General features: G+C 38.2%; 1 long non-coding RNA gene across 1 annotated transcript; it reads right to left on the reverse strand.

The window, feature by feature from the left end:
- Positions 1-1412: 1412 nt before the first annotated feature.
- Positions 1413-14245, reverse strand: LOC142176680 (uncharacterized). Its single transcript, XR_012705403.1, has 2 exons — positions 13715-14245; positions 1413-1771 (listed from the first exon to the last, which is right to left on the reverse strand). It is a non-coding gene; the product is annotated as an uncharacterized LOC142176680 (long non-coding RNA).
- Positions 14246-19999: the final 5754 nt, after the last annotated feature.

Consider the following 19999-nt stretch of genomic DNA (forward strand, 5'->3'; position numbering starts at 1 on the left):
TCCGGCCTCTTTCTTATTTCAAGCTATGACACTAACAGAATAGGGAGTCTCAACCAGTAAGCACATCCCCGGAGGTGAAGAGAGAAGGTTGTCGGCACAGTTTATATACAGTTCAGATAATATCAAAGCGGTAACATTTAGCACATTCAACACAAAACATGTAGGAAAATCAGATACAACCAAATACAACAATTTATCTAAGCTCGAATTCTGAACCCTGAACCAGAGATTCTGGGTTTTCCCCAGCAGAGTCGCCAGAGCTATCACACCTCCTTTTTCGCCTACACCCGTAAGGGCGTAAAGGAGTTTTTACAATTAAAGGACAATCGGAACGGGATTTATTTATTAATTATTCAGAGTTGCCACTTGGGAGATTAATGGTGTCCCAAGTCACTGGTTGAATCTCGAACCGAGGAAATTTATGACACTATTAATAGTCTGCGAACCAGAAATTCGAGTAAGGAATTCTGTTAACCCGAGAGAAGGTGTTAGGCATTCCCGAGCTCCGTGGTTCTAGCACGGTCACCTAATTGTTGTATTTGATTTTATCTGATTTTAATACACGTTCTAGCTTATGTTTTTTTTATTTTAAATCGATTTTATTATTATTATTATTTAATAAGAATTGCAACGTCGTGAAAACGCGTTTCGAACCACGTCGCAATCAATGCACCCGTGGTTGTCAACACATTTCGACTTCGTTGAGATTTGGATTTGGGTCGCATCAATGCGCACCCGAGTTTAAGAAGGTAATTTAATTAAAATCGCACTTAACGTAATATTATTCTGGGAAAGGCCGTTGAAATTCGCTAAACGGCCCGTCCAAATTCTAATCAATTTTAATAACCAATTATTGAGGGCCCGCATTTATTTTGATTTGGTGAGGCTCATCTCAACATTTATTTAAGGTCAATCCTAAGATGACTATGGTTTTCCTTTTTGTTTCGTCTCTAAAAGATAAAAATCCTACTTACTTAATATTGTGGAGATCGGGCCTCAAATTCAAGTTTGGTTCCAAACAAAAGGGAGTACCTTTTAGCTTGTACCCGCTACCTATCTCAAAGCCCACAACTACCCCTTTTATTAATAACGAATCAACTGCCATTTCACCTTTGGGCCTGAATGCCTTTAATTGGCCAACATTGGCCCAGTCCTTTAGTTCCAATTTACGTGAATCGAAATCCAATCAATGTTCACAAAGCAAACGATTTACTTGATAAACACTCGTGCAATTTGATAAATGATTTACTACTCAACACTGGTCGCGAACCTAATTTTGTAATCATTCCCACATTAGCTAAAAATCCACCCTATTCTAGTTACCTACTGATTTCAATATTATTTACACGAAACTAAACATGCTTCATGAAATGACTAGAATCATTTTTGAAAAGAAAATCCAACACTGCAGGTTAAAATGCAAACAATCACTAATTACCAATTCCTGTTAATTACAGATCCATGAAGGTCTCATCACAAGAAATCAACTCCAATTTACATGGATTATCCTATCACCCTCACAGGAAGCTAAATTCACTCAGTACTCTACAGATAAAGCTTCACATAAAGAAAGTTTATAGTCCATAAACTACAGTTAGTATCATATAACACAGTCCAATTCCAATCACGTTTAACTACACTAAACAATTAACTAAATCATATTAAATCATACACAGGAATACTTAAACATAACAGAAGGAGATTTATAACAGAAACTGCAGCTTCATTTCCCATCAGGAGAATTACATTGAGACAGACTTGAGGTATGTACCTGGATAAGGGAAAATATGAGAAGAAAAGAAGTCAGCTACTTTGAACAGCAACAGCAACACAACTCAGCAGTATAGCATCACAGAACAGGCCAGGAAATGATTTTGAAAAAACCAGAAATACAAGCAGACTCAACAGATCAATTCAACACACACTTGAAATGCGCTCCTAGCCCTCACAGCTGAACCTAGATGCCTTTGCAATCCTGCTGGACCTAAAACCCAACTGAAATCCAAACTAATAGGCCCCAAATTCACCTAAATCAGTTGTTGATCACTTTTGAACACTTTTAAAAATAGAACCTCGAGCTGGAATGAAGAATGCCCAAGGAAGGGCTAAGAATCACTACCACTAGTAATGAAACAGTAAAACTGTTTTTGATTTTTTCTTTTTTTTGATGTTTTATTTTTTGAGTACTGGAATTGAAATGCTAGCTGAAATTGAAAGCAGGGAGGAGAGCTTTTGGTGGGGATTTTTGAGTTGAAAGTTCTAGTTCCCTTCCTCAAGGCACTTGATACCCTTTTATAGGTGATACAAGAGGGTTAATCAGATTTTGGGTTTTCTTTTTAGTCCCTCCCCTATTTTCAGTTTAGTCCTCTTATTTCTAACTTGTTACTCAAGTAAGCACCCCTATTGTACTGAAATGTGCACTAAAATCCTATTCCAGAAGGCCCTAGGGTATTCTTCTACCCATGCAATACCTATACTGCCCTTTCATTACTTTGAAATTACTATTCCTATCAGAATTACCCTTTTCCATGCCCAAATTACCCCTGAAAGCTTCTCAAAGTTACTGAGTCTACCCACATTTTCAACAGCTATAACCAATCCCCTAAATTAATCCAAAACTAACTAGGACTGATTAATTAGAACTCAAAAATTAACTAATCAAACTAACCAATCCCAATTGTTCAATCATACCAACTCAATCAAACTAGGAAATACCAGAGGCCAGGGTCAATCAAAGCAAAGATTAAGCTACTGATCAACATTAAATAAAATTAAACTAACTCTTAACCAATAAGCTTACAATCGACCATTCAAACATCAAATTCAGAACTAACAAAAATTGACAGAACTATACTAATACGCAACAATAAATCGTAAAATTAACAGAACACTTAATGAAATCAAGACTGTAACTAAAACTTCAACCATGCAAGTAAAAGAAACAGGAAAACTCACTGAAGAACGAGAAACTCAGGCCAGTCACTGACGTCCGAATCCTTTCCGATTTTTGACACGCAACATCCCTAACCATGGTTAAGGATATTACGGTTCGAAATCATAAAGATTTTGGTTTAGGGTTTTGGCCAGAAATTCTTAGATCTGAAATTCGAGCCGCTTCACAGAGATTTGAAGGAAAATAATCATGGATTTGGGTTGAGGGAAGTCCGGGGATTGTGTGGTGTGATTTTGGGCTGGTTTGGATAAACCTGCGATCTGACTGGAAACTTCAATCGAAGATTCGACGAGCTCCGGCAACATTCGAGGGAAACCAATAATGGGAGTGGAAAGAGGAGTTCATGGGGGATCTATGGTGTTAATCTGGGTTTGAACGGTGTAAGTGGCATTCACCGCCGGCGAGGGATTTAGGGGCGGCGCGGATTAGGGTTCATGAAGATGAGAGGTAGGGTGAGGAAGGTGAGAGACCGGGGTGGGGGGGTAATGTTTCGGACATATATATATTAAGGTGTGAGGCTTCCTAGCCGTTATATCATGGGACCTCGACGGCTTGGATTAATCGACTCCAAACGACGTCGTTTTGAATCTAACGCCTTGGACCGGAGGGTTTTGGGCTGCTTGGGCGTGATTGGGCTGGGATCCGTTTGGGCTGGGGGAGTTAAGAACGAAATTGGCCTAACCTTTGGGTCTTTAAGACCAACTCCTTTTAATTGTTTTTCCTTTTATTTTTCTAATTTTCCTCTTTCTTTTTCTTTGTTTTCATTTGTCTTTTTTTTGATTTTATAAAATTGCAAAAATAAAGTCCTAATATATAAACTAATTAATGCCTAAGATTGTTTAAAACTATTTCATGACAAATTCATAATAAAAATCATAAAATGCAAAAGTGAACTAATTTTTGTGATTTTCATGTTTTGTTCTAAACAAATTAACCCTTAATTGATACTAAAAATATAAAACTAAAACCTAAATGCAACATGCATATTTTTGTATTTTATATAAATTAACATGCGCAAATAAAATGCGACAATTTATCAAAAATGACACCGAAATGCACAAAATTGTAAAAATAAAGAAAAAATTATTTTGTTGGAATTTTTTGAATTATTCATATATAGGGCAAAAATCACGTGCTCGCAATGCCGAAAAAGGTCCTGGGGTTATGCCAGGGAGGTCTATGGGTTATTCCGGAAAAGTCATCGGGTTATGCCAGAAAAGATCCTCGGGTTATGCCGAGGAGGTCCACGGGTTATGCTGGGAAAGTCATGGGGTTATACCGGAAAAGGTCCTCGGGTTATGCCGGGGAGGTCCACAGGTTATGCCGGAAAAGGTCCTCGGGTTATGCCGGCGAGGTCCACGGGTTATGCCGGAAAAGGTCCTCGGATTATACCGGGGAGATCCATGGGTTATGCCGGGAAAGTCCTCGGGTTATGCCGGAAAAGTCCTAGGGTTATGCCGGGGAGGTCCACGGGCTATGCCGGAAAATTCATCGGGTTATGCCAGAAAGGGTCCTCGGGTTATGCCAGGGAAGTCATCGGGCTATGCCAGAAAGGTCCTCAGGTTATGCCGAGGAGGTCCCCGGGTTATGCCGGGGAGGTCCACGGGTTATGTCGGGAAAGTCATCGGGTTATGCTGGAAAGGGTCCTCGGGTTATGCTGGGGAAGTCATCGGGTTATGCCAGAAAGGTGCTCGGGTTATGCTGGGGAGGTCATCGGGTTATGCCGGAAAAGGTCCACGGGTTATGTCAGGGAGGTCATCAGGTTATGTTAGGGAAGTCATCGGGTTATGCCGAAAAGGTTCCTTGGGTTATGCCGTGGATTCATCGGGTTATGCCGGGAAAGATCCTCGGGTTATCCGGGGATCAACTAGGGGGTGGGACCCTAAGTTTGAAAAGATTACCAGGTTATGCTGGCATCAACTAGGAAGTGGGAACTTATGTTGGAATGATTACCAGGTTATGCTGGCATCGACTAGGGAATAGGACCCTATGTTGGAAGGATTACCAGGTTATGCTGGCATCAACTAGGGAGTGAGATCCTATGTTGGAAAAGACGCGGCTAGGGATTGGAGACCCTATACTACCATAATTTTGAATTTTTCTTCTTTTCTTTTTTGTTTCATTTTCATCATTTTTCTTCTCTCTTTTTTTTCATCATTTTTCTTCTCTCCTTTTTTTTCATTATTTCATAGAATGAGTAAATGCGAGAAAGAATTTTGAATGAGACTTCCCTTTTTTGGGTTGTTGTTGCAACGCTGTTTCTAGCCCTTGCGCAATTTCTTCTTGGCAGCACCTGCTTCTTGCAAGGTTGATTCTAGATTGCACCTGTTTTTTTTTTCAACAAAGAAAAATTTGTCAGTTTGAAACGGTGGTTGGTTTTATGGCCTTGATTATTTCAACCACTTGATCTCGACCTCTTTCATCTGCAACTGGTTGTTTCTTGAATACTGATTGCATTTCTGACCCTGAAGAAAACTCTGGCTTTTCCAGACTTTGCCATAAAGATTGGTCGGTGGGACTCACCCTTTTTGACTTTATTTTGCCTTTATAGGCCTTTCCCTTCTGACTTATTGTTTTTCTTTCTTCTTTTTTTTCTTTTTTCTTCTCTTTTTTTTTTAAACAAAAACTTCAGAGCATTGGGGAATTTTTGGCTCCTCAAACTTTGTCGCAACGGCTAGTCGCATGGGACTTGACCTTTTTCAACTTTATTTCGCCTTCATAGGCCTTTCATTTCTGGATTATTTCTTCCAAAAGTTTTAATTTCGAAGCATCAGCCACCATGGCCAGTCGAAGTCGACTTGATGCCCCTGACGAGGTTGGGTGCCTTTTTGCACATTAGCCTGTATCAAACGAAAGCCCTGTAAATCGATCTTACCATCCTTTCTTTGTCTTAGTTTCAGAATAGAATTAGACCGAAAGGGATTCAAAGAAAACAAACCATGGAATGGAGAATGAGTTTAAAACAAGAAGTGTCCCTTTCGGGAAAAGGAAAGAAGGACTTATCTGGAGTACATGCGGACTTCAATGAACATGACATGCCTTTTGAACTGGATGCCTGATCTGTGTAAACCGTCCGACTCTCAGAAATTCATCACATCTTTTTCCTCGAAAACGAGAAACCTTGCCCAAGACTGCATCAATGTCCGTGACTAAAGATCCTCTTTTTCGACCAATGGTGCCCTTTGCGGATTTTCACGAGCTGGCCTCTCTCATTTCTCTTCTCACCATCGCCTTGTAGTGCTCTTACGAGTTTTCACTAAGAAGACTCTTAATTTAGTTTCTCTACTTACTATCGCCTCACGGTGCCCGTGTGTTTTTTCACCAATAAGACTCTCTCATTTTATTTCTCTGCTTACCACCGCCTTACGGTGCCCGTGTGAGTTTTCACCAATAAGATTCTCTCAATTTTTTTCTCTCATTTTGTTGTATCAGATCCAAGTAACCGTATCCTCCCGTTTGAACCTCTTTGCCGATTGATCAGAAGGATTTGAACATGGTTTTGGGGTAAAAAGCTTTTGGATTGAACTACAACCTTGGAACCTCTCAGGCGAACTATCGCCGAACCATTATAACTTCTGCCCCAGTTTCAACTTTTGGGGGAATTTGGATTTTTATTTTGGTGTGACTGAACCTTAGAGAGAGTCTGCCTACGTATCCTTTTGGAATCAAGTCGAACGTAGTTCAAGAAACTTTTGTTTTTGGTTTTCTTTTTTTTCTCCTTTTTTGTTTTCTTTTCTCTTTCGTTTTCTTTCCTTTTTCCTCTCTCTTTTTTTCGTCTTTTCTTTTTTTTCATTTTCTTTGTCTTTTCTTCCTTTTTTGTATTTTTCTTTTTTCTTCTCTTTTCCATTTTTTTTCATTTTTCATTTCATTTTTTTTTTTTTGCAATAACACTTTCAGGTTCCAAAGAGGGTATACAAAGAGGAGTAACCGGCACAAAGGGTTTGCAAAGGGTTGAATATGGATAGTAAGAAAGAAAGTCTTCTTCATCCCAACCGAAGAACATTAATACTATATAGAGGATCCAGCATAGTACCTTTTGACTGCATTTGTATTGATAGTTGTTTCAAGGACATTTCCTTCGATATGCCCCAGTACAACGCACTCTTTTGGCAGTACTCTTGTTGCAATGTATGGACTTTTCCAATCTAAAACCAATTTTCCTTCAGATGTTCCAAATCTTTGTTTTATTTCCTTAAACTTATCTTTATTGCGATCTAATTCTTGATTCATTATTTCGAGGTCTGACAGCGTTTCAGGATCTGGGCATGAAGTCCACAAGCATGTCATGTTATTGAAATCTGCATTTAACAGAACTAAAAAAGAGAATAAGAAAAGTAAAATTAAGAAAAGAGACATTCCTGGACAATGAAATATTAATTTCATTTGATTTTTGATTTTTTGATTATTTTTTTTCAATTTTTGAAGATAGAAGGGTCTACATCGGAAAGTAAGACAATAAAGTAAAATATTCGGATCACACCCTGAGATAATCCGGACGCAAAAAGGATAGCAAGACTGGCTACCGAGACTCACGTCTGATGGGAAACTTTCGGATTTTCTTCTATCTCGGCAATGGCTGCATTGGACTTCAGTGCCGGATCAAATTCCTTATATTCACAAATCATTCCGACTATTGGCCTGATGTTGTGGGCAGGCAACAGATTGTTCATCACATCAGGAGCTTCTTCATCCCAAAAAATAATTCTTTTAGCTTCAATCAAATCTTCAATTGCCATTTTGAGGGTCCAACAGTCCTCTGTACTGTGTCCCACTACTCCAGAGTGGTATTCACATCTAGCATCGGCTCGGTGCAAGGGGGACTCGGGGTTTGGCCGGTTCGGGGCCACTGGCTGCGATAGATTTAGCCTTATTAGCTTTTGGAACAAGCTTGAATATGATTCACCAATAGGGGTGAACTGATTCTTTCTGAAAGGCTCTCTTGGGCTAGGATTGTATTGGGGATCATTTAGTTGGGGATTATATGGAGCTTGGTACGGATGTGCATTTATGGGAGGCGGAGCTCGATTTTGTGTATGATGTTGTGGCCGCGTGTAAGGTTGCGCGTTCATCACTGCATAAGGAGGCGGTGCCACGTCATAAGCAGCATATTGAAGGGGATAATAGTGTTAAGGGACATCAGAAAGCATATATGATTAACTGAATGACCTGCGGGGCCCCCTCGAGCTCGAAACCATCATGGCTCCCTCTTCACTTCCATTGTTGTTCATCAAACCCTCTGAGCCATTCTGATCAGCCTATGATATGGCCTTAAAAGCAGCATGATTCAATATTCGACCTGTTTTTAAATCGTTTTCAACCATTTCCCCAATTTTGATAGCCTCAGCGAAAGGCTTACCCATAGAGGACATCATGTTCTGGAAGTAGTCCGCCTCTTGGGCCTGTAGAAAGACCGTGACCATTTCAATTTCGTCCATTTGAGGCCTTACCCTGGCAGCTTGCTCACGCCATTTGACAGTATATTCGTGGAAGCTTTCTGCGGTTTTCTTTTTCAAATTGGACAAAGAGTTTCTGTCGGGAGCGATATCCACATTATATTGGAACTGGCGGACAAAATATCGAGCCATATCGTCCCACATGTGACAATGAGTAATTTCTTGATCCGTATACCACTCAGAAGCGATTTCGGTAAGGCTTTCCCCAAAATAGGCCATTAACATCTCCTCTTTTCCACCAGCGCCTCACAACTGGTTACAGTATCGTTTCAGGTGAGCGACAAGGTCTCCATGCCCATCGCACTTTTCAAATTTTGGCATCTTGAAGCCAGCTGGCAAGTCGACATGGGGAAACATACAGAGGTCAGAGTATGAGACACCCTTTTGGCCACTCAGAACTTGCATGCTTTTCAGGCTTTGTTCCAGGCTCTTCATCTTCCGAGTCATTTCCTCTTGCTTGAGATTTTTAACAACCTTTTCTTGCCCCACTGAGAGATCATATTGTGGAGGTTGAGTGAAGGAGTACGAGGTTACATATGTTATTTCTGATTGAAGTTGTGGACCCTGAAAGGTGAACATTGGAGGCTCAATATACGGCCGTGGTAAAGTTAGTTGTGCTCTTGTGCAGACTGGTGCTGAAGAGAACAATATTAGAGGTGCCCTGAAAACTGGCGCCTAGGGGCTAACCATAGAAGGCATGCAAGGAACGTTAGACAGCATTGGAGGGTGACCGCATGGGATGAGCGGGTTGGGCATAGGGGCGTTGGTAACCTCACCTGACCTGGGGATCAACTCAGGGAGCCCAGGGATTGCACTTAGCGGTTCCCTACCATTAGATCAGACGTCCCACATTTTTAATATACGGAGACGCAACATCCTATTCTCTTTAGCAGTTGCTGATTCTGGTTGTGGAACAACCGGTGCTGGGCTATCCTCAGGATCGATGATTTGTGGATGACTTTCAGAGGCTATAGGAACCTTTTTCTTTGGATCTTGTAAGTAAGGATGGGAAGCCAGATTACCAATAAAACCAACCACCTGAACAGAACCTAGCTAATTTGCACACCCAACAACCTTGTTAGTTTTGAGACATTTAACATATAGGAAATCGCATATTGGGATGCAATGCACCTAACAGTTAAATGCTTCTACCATGCGTTTGAACGGTTGCATATTTCATCCCGGCCTTAACTAACTCTTTCAGTATGTACCTTTTTTCTTTTATTTCTGCCTCTCTTTAATCACTCTTGATTTTTTTTCAATTCATTTCTGTCGCTCTTTTATTTTTTGGCACTTTCTTTTCTCTTTTTGCCTTTTTTCACTCTTTTCTTTTTTTCTTCTTCTTTTTTTCACTCAATTTTATTTTATAGCTATGATCGAATCGGATGGGGACTGCATACGTATAATGACGCCACATGAATCAGATTTTGCGTAGTTCGAAAAGATCGGGAATAAAGTAAATAAGTTAACTCTTTTTTTTTGTTTAATTTTATAAAGCTTTAAGAAAAAGAAAAATAGTTTTTTTTTGAATTTTTTGTTTCTTTTTTTTTTTTGGAATTTTCGAAAGAAATGCTTTAAAAGAAGAAAGAAAATATATATATTTTTTTGGATTTTTGATTTTATTTTTATTTTTTGAAAGAAAGACTTCTAAAAATTTCTTTTCTTTTGATTTGAACTTTGGGAATTTCAAAAGTAAAAGGAAGATATTTTTGTTTGAATTTTCATTTGTTCGCTCTTTTTCTAAAGAAGAAAGAAAATATTTTTTTTTAGATTTTGGATGTTGCCTCTTAATTTTTGAAAGAGTGACTTTTTGGATTTCTGAGTTTTTTTTTTAAATTTACAAAAGTATTTCTAAAGAAAAACAAAAATATTTTTGGACTTCAATTTTTTTTCAAAACTTTTTTGAAAGAAAGACTTTTAAACAAGGAAAATGTTTTTTTTTTTTTGGAAGGAGGGGGGAAGACTTTTTAGAAAGGCAGAAAAATATTTTTTTTTGGATTTTGATTTGACTTGTGGATTTTTGAAAGAATGACTTTTAAGAAAACACTTTGGATTTCTGAGTTTCTCTTTTTTTTTTCTTTTTCAATTTACGAAAGTACTTTTAAAGGAAAGCGAAAATATTTTTTTGGACTTTTATTTCTCAAATTTTTATGACATTTACGAAAGAAAGACTGTTAAAGAAGAATTTTTTTTTGGATTCTTTTTTCTCTGAATTTTTGGGAAAAATACTTCAAAATAAAGGAAACCCGTATTATGGATTTTGATTTTTTTTATTTTGTTCGTATGAAAGACTTTAGAAGAAGGAAACTACTTTATTGAGTTTTAAAAAAAATTGAATTTTCTAAAGAAGGAACTAAAGGAAAATATTTTTGAATTTTTACAAATTGGGGTCGGAACCGATGAGGTAGGCCTACGTATCTCACATCCGGTGAGAATCAAACCCGTGTAGTTCGATCAGCTTTGACAGAACACGGGAAACATGGCACTTAAAAATTTTGGCTCATTTTGAAATAACTTTTTTTTTTTAGAATTTCGGAAGAGTTTCAGGATTTTCAAATACCTACCTCACTCTTGGTTTTTTATTTTGATTTTCTTTTCCTAGCCGGTCAACATGCAAGCCGAAACAAATAAATGTTCACATAACACGTAGGATGCATCAGTGTTTAGAAAAGCGATCGCTTCGTTGCTTAAAGCGCAAAGCGACGCGAAGCGACAGTGTATCGCTTCTGGCTGCTCGAAGCGATGCGATCTTGAAAAGCGCGCGCTTCACTAGCTGAAGCGACGAAGCGAGAAAATCGACGAAGCGATCGCTTCTTTTACAAAAGCGCACTGGCCCTTTTTAAAAAAAAAAATTGGGGTCTGTTTTTTAATTATACAAAAAAGACCCCTAAATAGTCACAACAGACCACTGCTTCTCCCGTCAAAATAGAGACATCGACAAAGGGCTAGGGTTGACCCCTTCTCTCTCAAGCTCGAGCTCGACCACTGCTTCTCCAGTCCAGGTAATTTCTTTCTCCTTTCTTCTTCATTTCTTCTTCTTCTTTCTTCTTCTCCTTTCTTATTTTTCTTCTGCTTCTGCTGCTTCTTCTTCTGCTTCTTTTGCTCCAAGTTCAAGCTCTATTAGGAAGGGAAAATGTGTGGCTACTACAAGTCGATCCCTATCCCTAATTAATGAAGATGAAAGTGATCATGAAGAGGAGGGGGAAGAAGAAGATGACGAGCAATATGAAGATAATAGAGGAATTCAAGATTTTGACAACTTGAAGAAGAAGAAGAGTAGAAGAATAAGATGTTGATTCTAGTAATTTAGTAGCTTTAATTTTACTTGTCATATGGTTTGTGGATGGTTTGTGGATGATTTGGTGGTACCTAGTACCTACTTTTAAGTATTTAAATTGAAGTTTTTGATTATTTATAATTTTACATTATGTTTTTTAAGAATTGCGCTTCACTTTAATAAAGCGTGCGCTTCGCTTTTGAAGCGAGGCGAGCCTTTGTCGCTTTTTTGCGCTTCGCGCTCTCAAAAACAATAGGATGCATTAGGATGGTCTGTTATTTTGGGTACACCTATCCTAGACGGACCCAACCCCTGTGTTGAGTCCCCAAGGTCAAATGCACGTGATGCAAACAAACGTTCCTACTAAGGATCCAGCATGAGGTTGCATTATACTAAGTTTAAACATGGGGTTGTGTTCTAGACCTGGCTTACTCGAGCGAACAACTCGAGCCGAAGAGGGGGCAACGTATCGGGAGCACGAAAGTCTACTCGGCCTTGTTGCTGGCCGATCCTCGTTCTATTTGGTATAACTTCTAACAAAAAAAGTGAGTCACGCGAACGTGTGCACCATTTTATAGAATACTCAGAAGGGAGGCGTAGGGAGACAGTTTAATAAAGTTCAGGTAATATCAAAGCGGTAAATAAACAGGAATTAGCACACTAGGTCCACAAAATACAGTAATCAACAATAAATAAAGCCAAATAAAAAATCACATTAAAAATCTCGAATTCTTGAACCCTAAACCAGAGATTCTAGGTTCTTATCCCCAGTAGAGTCGCTAGAGTTGTCACACCTCCTTTTTTAACACCCGAGGGGAGTATAAGGGAGTTTTTCCAATTAAAGTGACATTATTTGAAATGAGGTTATTTTATTTAATTTTCTCAAAGTCACCACTTGGAATAATTTATTTTTGATGTCCCAAGTCACCGGTTTATTTTTAAATTCCAAATCGAGAAAATTTTTCGACTTTATTTAAAAGTCTGTGAACCAGAAATTCTAGATAAGGAATTCTGTTAATCCGGGAGAAAGTATTAGGCATTTTCGGGTTCCGTGGTTCTAGTACGGTCGCTTAGCAATTTATACTTGGCTTAAGTTGTCTAATTACTTATTTTTAGAACCTATGTGCATTTACCTTTTTAAAATGCTTATATTTGCTTAATTACTCTTAATTATGGGATTATCTTAAAAACGATCATTTTATTTGGCATGTCAAGAATCATGTCACGCGTACGTGTCCACAATTAATCACGCTTTATTATTATTAAGAAAGTTCGGTCGAAGTTGCACGAACACATACCTCGATTTTGATTTTTGAAACCGTGGCTATGTCACGCGAACGGGTACATAATCACAATAATAAATTCAAAATGTGCCTAAAGGTTCATCCACCTGGGTGATTGGCCTAAATATGCTCCTAACGTTTAAAAAAAATGATGAAAGCAAAACAATTAAATATTTACGGTCTGATTTTCACATCTAATATCACATCGCGACCCAATACAGCCAAAGAAACACGCAAACAGTTGCGATCCAATTTCAATTTTTAAGAGTTTTATCTTAACTCTCGTTGAGCCAACCCAATATAGTTCTAGTAGAACAAAAATATAATTTATTTTCAGCAGAATAAGCCATTCTTGTCATCCAAACAAACCAAAGACATGAAAGTGCTAATTAAATTAAGAATTGTGAATGTAACCACTTGAAAATCCACATAAACTGTTTACTCAAGAAGACTATGAAAATATATATTGAATCATAGGCGTACGGAAATACAGAAGCTGATTTTGAAGTGAATGCATACCTTTTAACTTTAAAGTCCATGTTTGGAACAACACTATACAATTATAAGCTCAATAATGGAAGATAATGAATTAGAATCACTGATAACACTCAAACCACAGAATCTCATTCAAACTAGCATACTTGTTGAACATAGGAACAAACAATCAGAACCAAATAAATATTCAACCAAAGAAACAAAAACAAAGCCAAGATATTGTTAAATCATTCTATATAGAGAGGAGATGCACCTTCAGTAATGAATATTTCTCATGAGTACAGGAAATCAGGCGATGGTCCGAAAGCAAAAAGAGAACTTGACACGAAACAAAATCCTTGTCGAGAACCTTCAACGAACTCAAATTAAGAACCTCGCTGCCAACGACACTTCAAACCGGAATCGACGACTCAAAATCTTTCTGCCTCTCCACCTTTATGAGTATGTGTGTGGCTTCGATGGAGGAGGTGTTTTGGGTGTTCAATTTTGTGAAGAAGAAGGGGTAACAGATATTTGGGGGGTCTGATTTTTGGAGTTATCGCTGGTTGAGGAAGATGAACGGGGGGAGGGGTCCTGAATTCCAGCGGCTGTTGTGTGTATAAGTAGGGTCTGTTTTTCACTGATTTTTGTCGTAGAGATGGGATCAGCAGCCCTGTTCTTAGAAGGCTATCCGATGAAGAAGCAGGAACGGACGGTTTGTTTATGGGTGTTCAAAGGTTGTGGAGTTGAAAAGATGAGGAGGGCCGTTTGCTTTCAGAGTCATGGCTGCTTCTCTAGGTTGAGGATGGATCAAATGAGGTTAGATGGAGACCAAAGTTTCGGGGGGGGGGGGGGGGGGGTTAGTTGGTGTATAAACGGCGGACCTGTTTTCTCTTACGCATCTGAATTGAAAACTTACGGTGGGTTTCTATAATTAGGTATTTTATATGAAGGTGGGAAGGGATGATGGCCATTGGATTAGAAGGAAATAGATGACTAGAATTAAATTTTGCATTTAAGTGGGCTAATGGGTTGGGAAGAATGGGCTAAAGGTAATTGGGTTGGACCATGTCTTTTGGGTTTGAACTTAGGCTAAAAAGACCAAATAATACAATGTATCTATAAAAATGTAAAAATTACTCTAAATTAAAATAAACTAATATAAAACTAAATACTACAACTGAAACTAATTTTTTTTGTATTTTCAAATGTTATAATACTATAAATATAAATATACTAATTGTCTTTAACCTAAAGATAAAAAATATTTTTTTTTGTAATTTTTTATTTTTTGTGATAAAAATAAAGTAAAAGAGTCAACACTATTTAGAATAGCGATAATAAACCTAAATTAAATATTTACGCTAAAAATGTGTAACATCCTGGGGAGCGTCAAAAATTACATATCTACAGTGATCATATCTAGGAAGTCATGGATAATATGGTTACCCATATTATCTGCCGGTTAACCCATTTTTTTATCCGTATTGAACATAGGTCGGGTTGGATAATTTATCCATTTTTTATTATTCGTTTTTGACATGTCCTATATCCGACCCGACCCGCCCGTTTGTCACCTTAATCAAGATTATGGGTGTGCTTGGTTCATGGAAATTTTTTTCTTGAAAATAACTAAATAAGTAATTTTCTTACTTATTTTTTTGATATTTGTTTAGGTAGTAGAAAATTTTGTTTGAAAAATATATAATTTAGACAAACATTACGGGAAACGAAATGGATAAGAGTATGGAAGGGTGGTAGGTCGGGGTCTAGGGACCGAGGTGGCGGTGGTGAGGGTACGGGGGGAAGCGAGGGTAGGGGTTTGGGGGTGGGGGTTTGTGTGAGGGGTAGAGTAGGGCTTGGGATAGGGGTATGGGTGGGGGCTGGAGGGTGGGTGAGGAATAGGGTAGGAAGGTTGAAAATATTTTCCCTCCTTTTAGTAAGGAAGTTATTTTCCTCCAATTGAAGGAAAATGAGTTCATGAGAAATATGTATTACAGAACATTTAACCCAACCAAACATGAAAAAGTTGAAAAATATTTTTCAGAAATTATTTTCCTTCATACAAATTACCAAACACTGATACTCAATTGCTGAGTATCAGCTGATAAACCAATGAAACAGTCACAAAAGAAGAGAAAATAGGTGCAGGAGAAGAGAATGAAGCAGAGATACAGAGAAAGAAGGAACTCGGATTTTCTTATAACATGATAATTCTGTGAATTACAAATGTTATGCTCTATTTATAAGTGCTGGAATCTATTTATAAGTGCTAGAATTTGAAATACAACAAAAGAAATTACAGAATTTGAATTAAAATTTGCTAACTACTTTTCCCGCCACTTTAACTCAACTAAAATTCAAATGGTTCCACCCTTAGCCACTAATATTCGTATCAATACCCTCCGGATGAACAACACCCTTGTCCTCAAGGGTGAAGGAAGAAAATTGAGCTTTCAAAGCAGAGGCCAACTCCCAGGTAGCATAAGAAGAATCTGAGCTTGTCCATTTAATCAAGCAATGAGCGACAGTCCTATTACCTCTCTTAATCAATCTGCGATCAAGAACAACTTCAGGAGAAGGGAAACACTGGCTGGCTAGATTAACAATAGGAGGGTAAATAATAGTGGGAGGGATTTCATAACAAAATTTCCGTTGAGACACATGAAATGAAGGATGCAATAAGACCTCAAGAGGGAGGAGGGACTGTCTATAAGGTTGAATTTTGACGAAGACCCAGTCCCCCACTTTAAACTGTTTATCAGACCTATGGGCATTATCATGGGCTTGCATTCTTTGTTGGGCTCGAGTAAGGTGAATTTGGCTAGCTGAAGTTTGAACTCGCGAAGTAGTGCAACTTCTTCAATATAAGTAGAATCAGAATCGCTTGGTAATTTTGGAAGATGAAAAGGAGGATATCCATATAAGAGTAAAAAGGGGAAGTTTGCATGGCAGAGTGAAGGCTAGTGTTTTACCACCACTCAACCAAGGAGAGGAAAAGGGACCAGTCTACAAGAGAATCTGTGCAGAAGCAGCGTAGGTATGTTTTCAAGCAATGATTAAGTACCTCTAATTGGTCATCTGTTTGTGGGTGATAAGCAGTAGAAGTTTGTAAGGTAACATCCTGAGCAGTAAGGAATTCCTTCTAGAAGGTGCTGATAAAGATAGGGTCCCGGTCAATTGTGATTGAAGATGGCCATAAAGCTTGAAAATGTTATCTAAGAAAATAGGGACTAAAGATTGGGTTGTGTTGGGGTGAGATAAGGCAAGGAAGTTAGCATGTTTGGTTAGCCTATCAATGATTATCCAAAGGACAGATTTTCCTTTAGAATTTGGTAAGCCTTCAATGAAGTCCATAGTAATGTCAGTCCAAGGAAGAGTAAGGATAGGAAGTGGATGCAAAAGACAAAAAAAAAAGCAGCAGTATCATACTTGTTTCTATGATAGACAATGCACGTGTGAATGAAATTCACAATGTCAGTTCTTATACCCTTCCAATAGAAATAAGAGAGAAGCTTCCTTATAGTAACATCAATGCCAGAATGCCCACCAACAGGAGAGGAATGCCAAAGTGTGAGAATCTTAGTTCTCAGAGCAGCATCATTGCCAACCAAAAGTTTGCCATTTCTTCTAAGCTGCTGATTAATCCAGGTAAATTGCTTATGTAGAGTGTGTTGGAAAGGAGCAATGAGATTAGCAAGCTCAGGATCTGCATACCAGTTATACTGAATTTCCTTCCAAAGATCAGCATACACAAAACCCATAAGTAAGGACATGAGTTCAGCACCTTGAACTCTAGATAATGAATCAGTAATTATATTTTCTTTTCCCCTTTTATACTGAACTTCAAAGTCAAAGGGAAGAAGTTTGGACAACTACTTGGTCTGAGAGTCAGTGCGAAGTTTCTGCTCCAAAAGGTACTTTAGGGCCTTTTGATTAGTCTTCATAATAAAATGCTGACTTATCAAGTAGTGAGACCACTTGTTGACATCAAACACCAAAGCTAAGAGTTCTCTTTCATAGACAGAAAGAGCAACATGTCTAGGTGCAAGACCTTTGCTAATGAAAGTTATAGGGTGATCAGATTGCATTAAGATAGCACCAATACCAGCACCACTTGCATCAGTTTCTACTATAAAGAGCAAGGAATAGTTTGGCAAGGCTAATACTGGAGTAAAAGTAAGGGCTTTCTTGAGCTTAGCAAATGCTTGATTAGCAGAAACAGTCCAATGAATGTTATCTTTCCTTAGCAACTCAGTCAAGGGTCTACTAATAAGTCCATAGCCCTTGATAAACTTTCTGTAATAGCCAGCTAATCCCGGGAATCCTCTAAGCTTTTTGACAGTAGTTGGAGTAGGCCATTGCTACACTGCATCTATCTTTTTAGGATCAGAGGATACACTTTGAGCAGAAATAAAATGCCCCAAGTATTCAACACTAGGAACACCAAATACACACTTGGACCTCTTGGCCAATAACCAGTGCTGCACCATAACCTCAAATACCTGTTGTAAATGTTGAACATGGTCTACTAAAGTCAAACTGTAGACCAAGATGTCATTTAAAAAGACCAACACAAATCTCCTCAGGAAAGGTTGGAACAAGTGGCTCATCAAACACTGAAATGTAAAGGGTGCATTTGTCAACCCAAAGAGTATGACCAAATATTCATAGTGCCCCATGTGAGTCTTGAAGGCAGTTTTAGGAATATCCTCAGGCACCATTCTAATATGGTGATACCCAGACCTAAGGTCAATTTTAGAAAAGATAGTGGCACAAGTAAGTCATTTATAATTAGAATAGGAAACTTGTCCTTGACTGTGCATTGGTTTAGTTCTCTATAGTCCACACACAATCTCCATGTACCATCCTTTTTTTTCACCACTACCAAAAGTGATGAGAATGGTCTGTTACTGTATTGGATCACCCTTTGCTGCAACATTCCTTTCACTAGCTTCTCTATAAGGTCTATAATGAAGAATACCTATAAGGTCTAATGACTGGTTTAGACCCAGGATGCAATGGAATCCTATAGTCGAAGACACCTCTTTGAGAAGGCAGATAGTTGGTTCAGAGAATACTGCCATGTAAGTGTTGAGAATATCATGAAGAGGCTATGGTACTGCCTCATCTTTTGAAAGGTGGAGTGCATTCAGCTTAATAATTTGTGGTTGGTCAACCATGACATGTAGCATGAAGAGTTCCACCTCTTCCCCATTGGACTTGTTAACAACTTTTGGGCTTGACAGTCTGCAAGCATCAGAAACACCCTTCAAGATATGTTATTTACCCAAATAGTTATAGGTCATGGTAAGGGCAGAATAGTACATAGTCATTGGACCTAGAGTTCTCATCCATAAGGCACCCAGGACCAAATCATACTTCCCAACTGGAAATACAATCAAGTCAGATTCATATGATGTACCTTCTAACATCCATTGGAAATTCCTAACTACACCAGAAGTGGCTTCCATTGTGTGTTACCTAGACTGACATATCCCACCTTAATTGGAACCACAGTGCATCCCAATCTCTTGGCTGATTCAGAGTCAATGAAGTTATGTGTACTACCTCCATCCAATAAAACTTGAATGTGTCTCTTGTCACTATAACCAGTAACATGGATGGTTTGAGCACCTTGAATTCCTGTTATAGCATACAAGGAGATGAAAGGCTGCTCACTTCCAGGAGATGACCACTCCTCACTTGGTGAATCAATCTTACTCTTGTATAGAGATTTGATTGTATCAAATTTTATATTATACAAGTTAACAACCCTATATACCTTAACATATATGAAAAAGATTATAAGCGATCCTAGTTTCCTAGTTTAATACAAACTCTAAATTACAGCAAGGAAAGGGCCTTCGGTTTTATGACTCAAATATCATTGCTTCAGAAAACTGGCAGGCTTATGGATAATTTTGCATTTGACTGCTCCGCTTTTGCAGCTAGCAGATCAATTTTACGGTTTGCAGAATACGCCGCCTAATATAATTAACTATATTTAAGTAATAAAAAATATTTAAAAATATTTGTGATACATTTATTTGTTTGGTACTTATCATTAAATAAAATCGTTTAAAACGCATTATCACAAAACTAAAAATTAAAATAAGAACTCTTTTACCTGTTCATTTTAGATATGCACACATATTCACAGGTGAATCATATTCATTTCTAACTTGAGTATGTTAAAATATTTTCCTAATGGATGATAGTGAAAGTTGAAACGAAAACCTCTATCTATTACGATAACATCTTGAATCATGTAAATTAGCCCGTTTAAAACTTCGCCGTATTTTTATTGTATTACGGAAAAGGTCTAGATATGCCCTTGTATTATACAAAATTGAGCACATTTACCTTTCGTTAGTACTTTAGTTCATATATGTCCTTATCGTCACATAGTTGGTCCATATATACCCTTAGCGTCACATTGTTGGTCCATTCCCTTTTCGAAACGGAATCCACCCAAACTAATTAGCTCTTTCTTTAATTGTATTAAAGTGTATTACAAACACTCTTCTTTTTATTAGTACTTTTTTTCCTTACCTTT

Source organism: Nicotiana tabacum, chromosome 22 (assembly GCF_000715075.1).
Source record: "Nicotiana tabacum cultivar K326 chromosome 22, ASM71507v2, whole genome shotgun sequence".
Lineage (NCBI taxonomy): Eukaryota > Viridiplantae > Streptophyta > Magnoliopsida > Solanales > Solanaceae > Nicotiana > Nicotiana tabacum.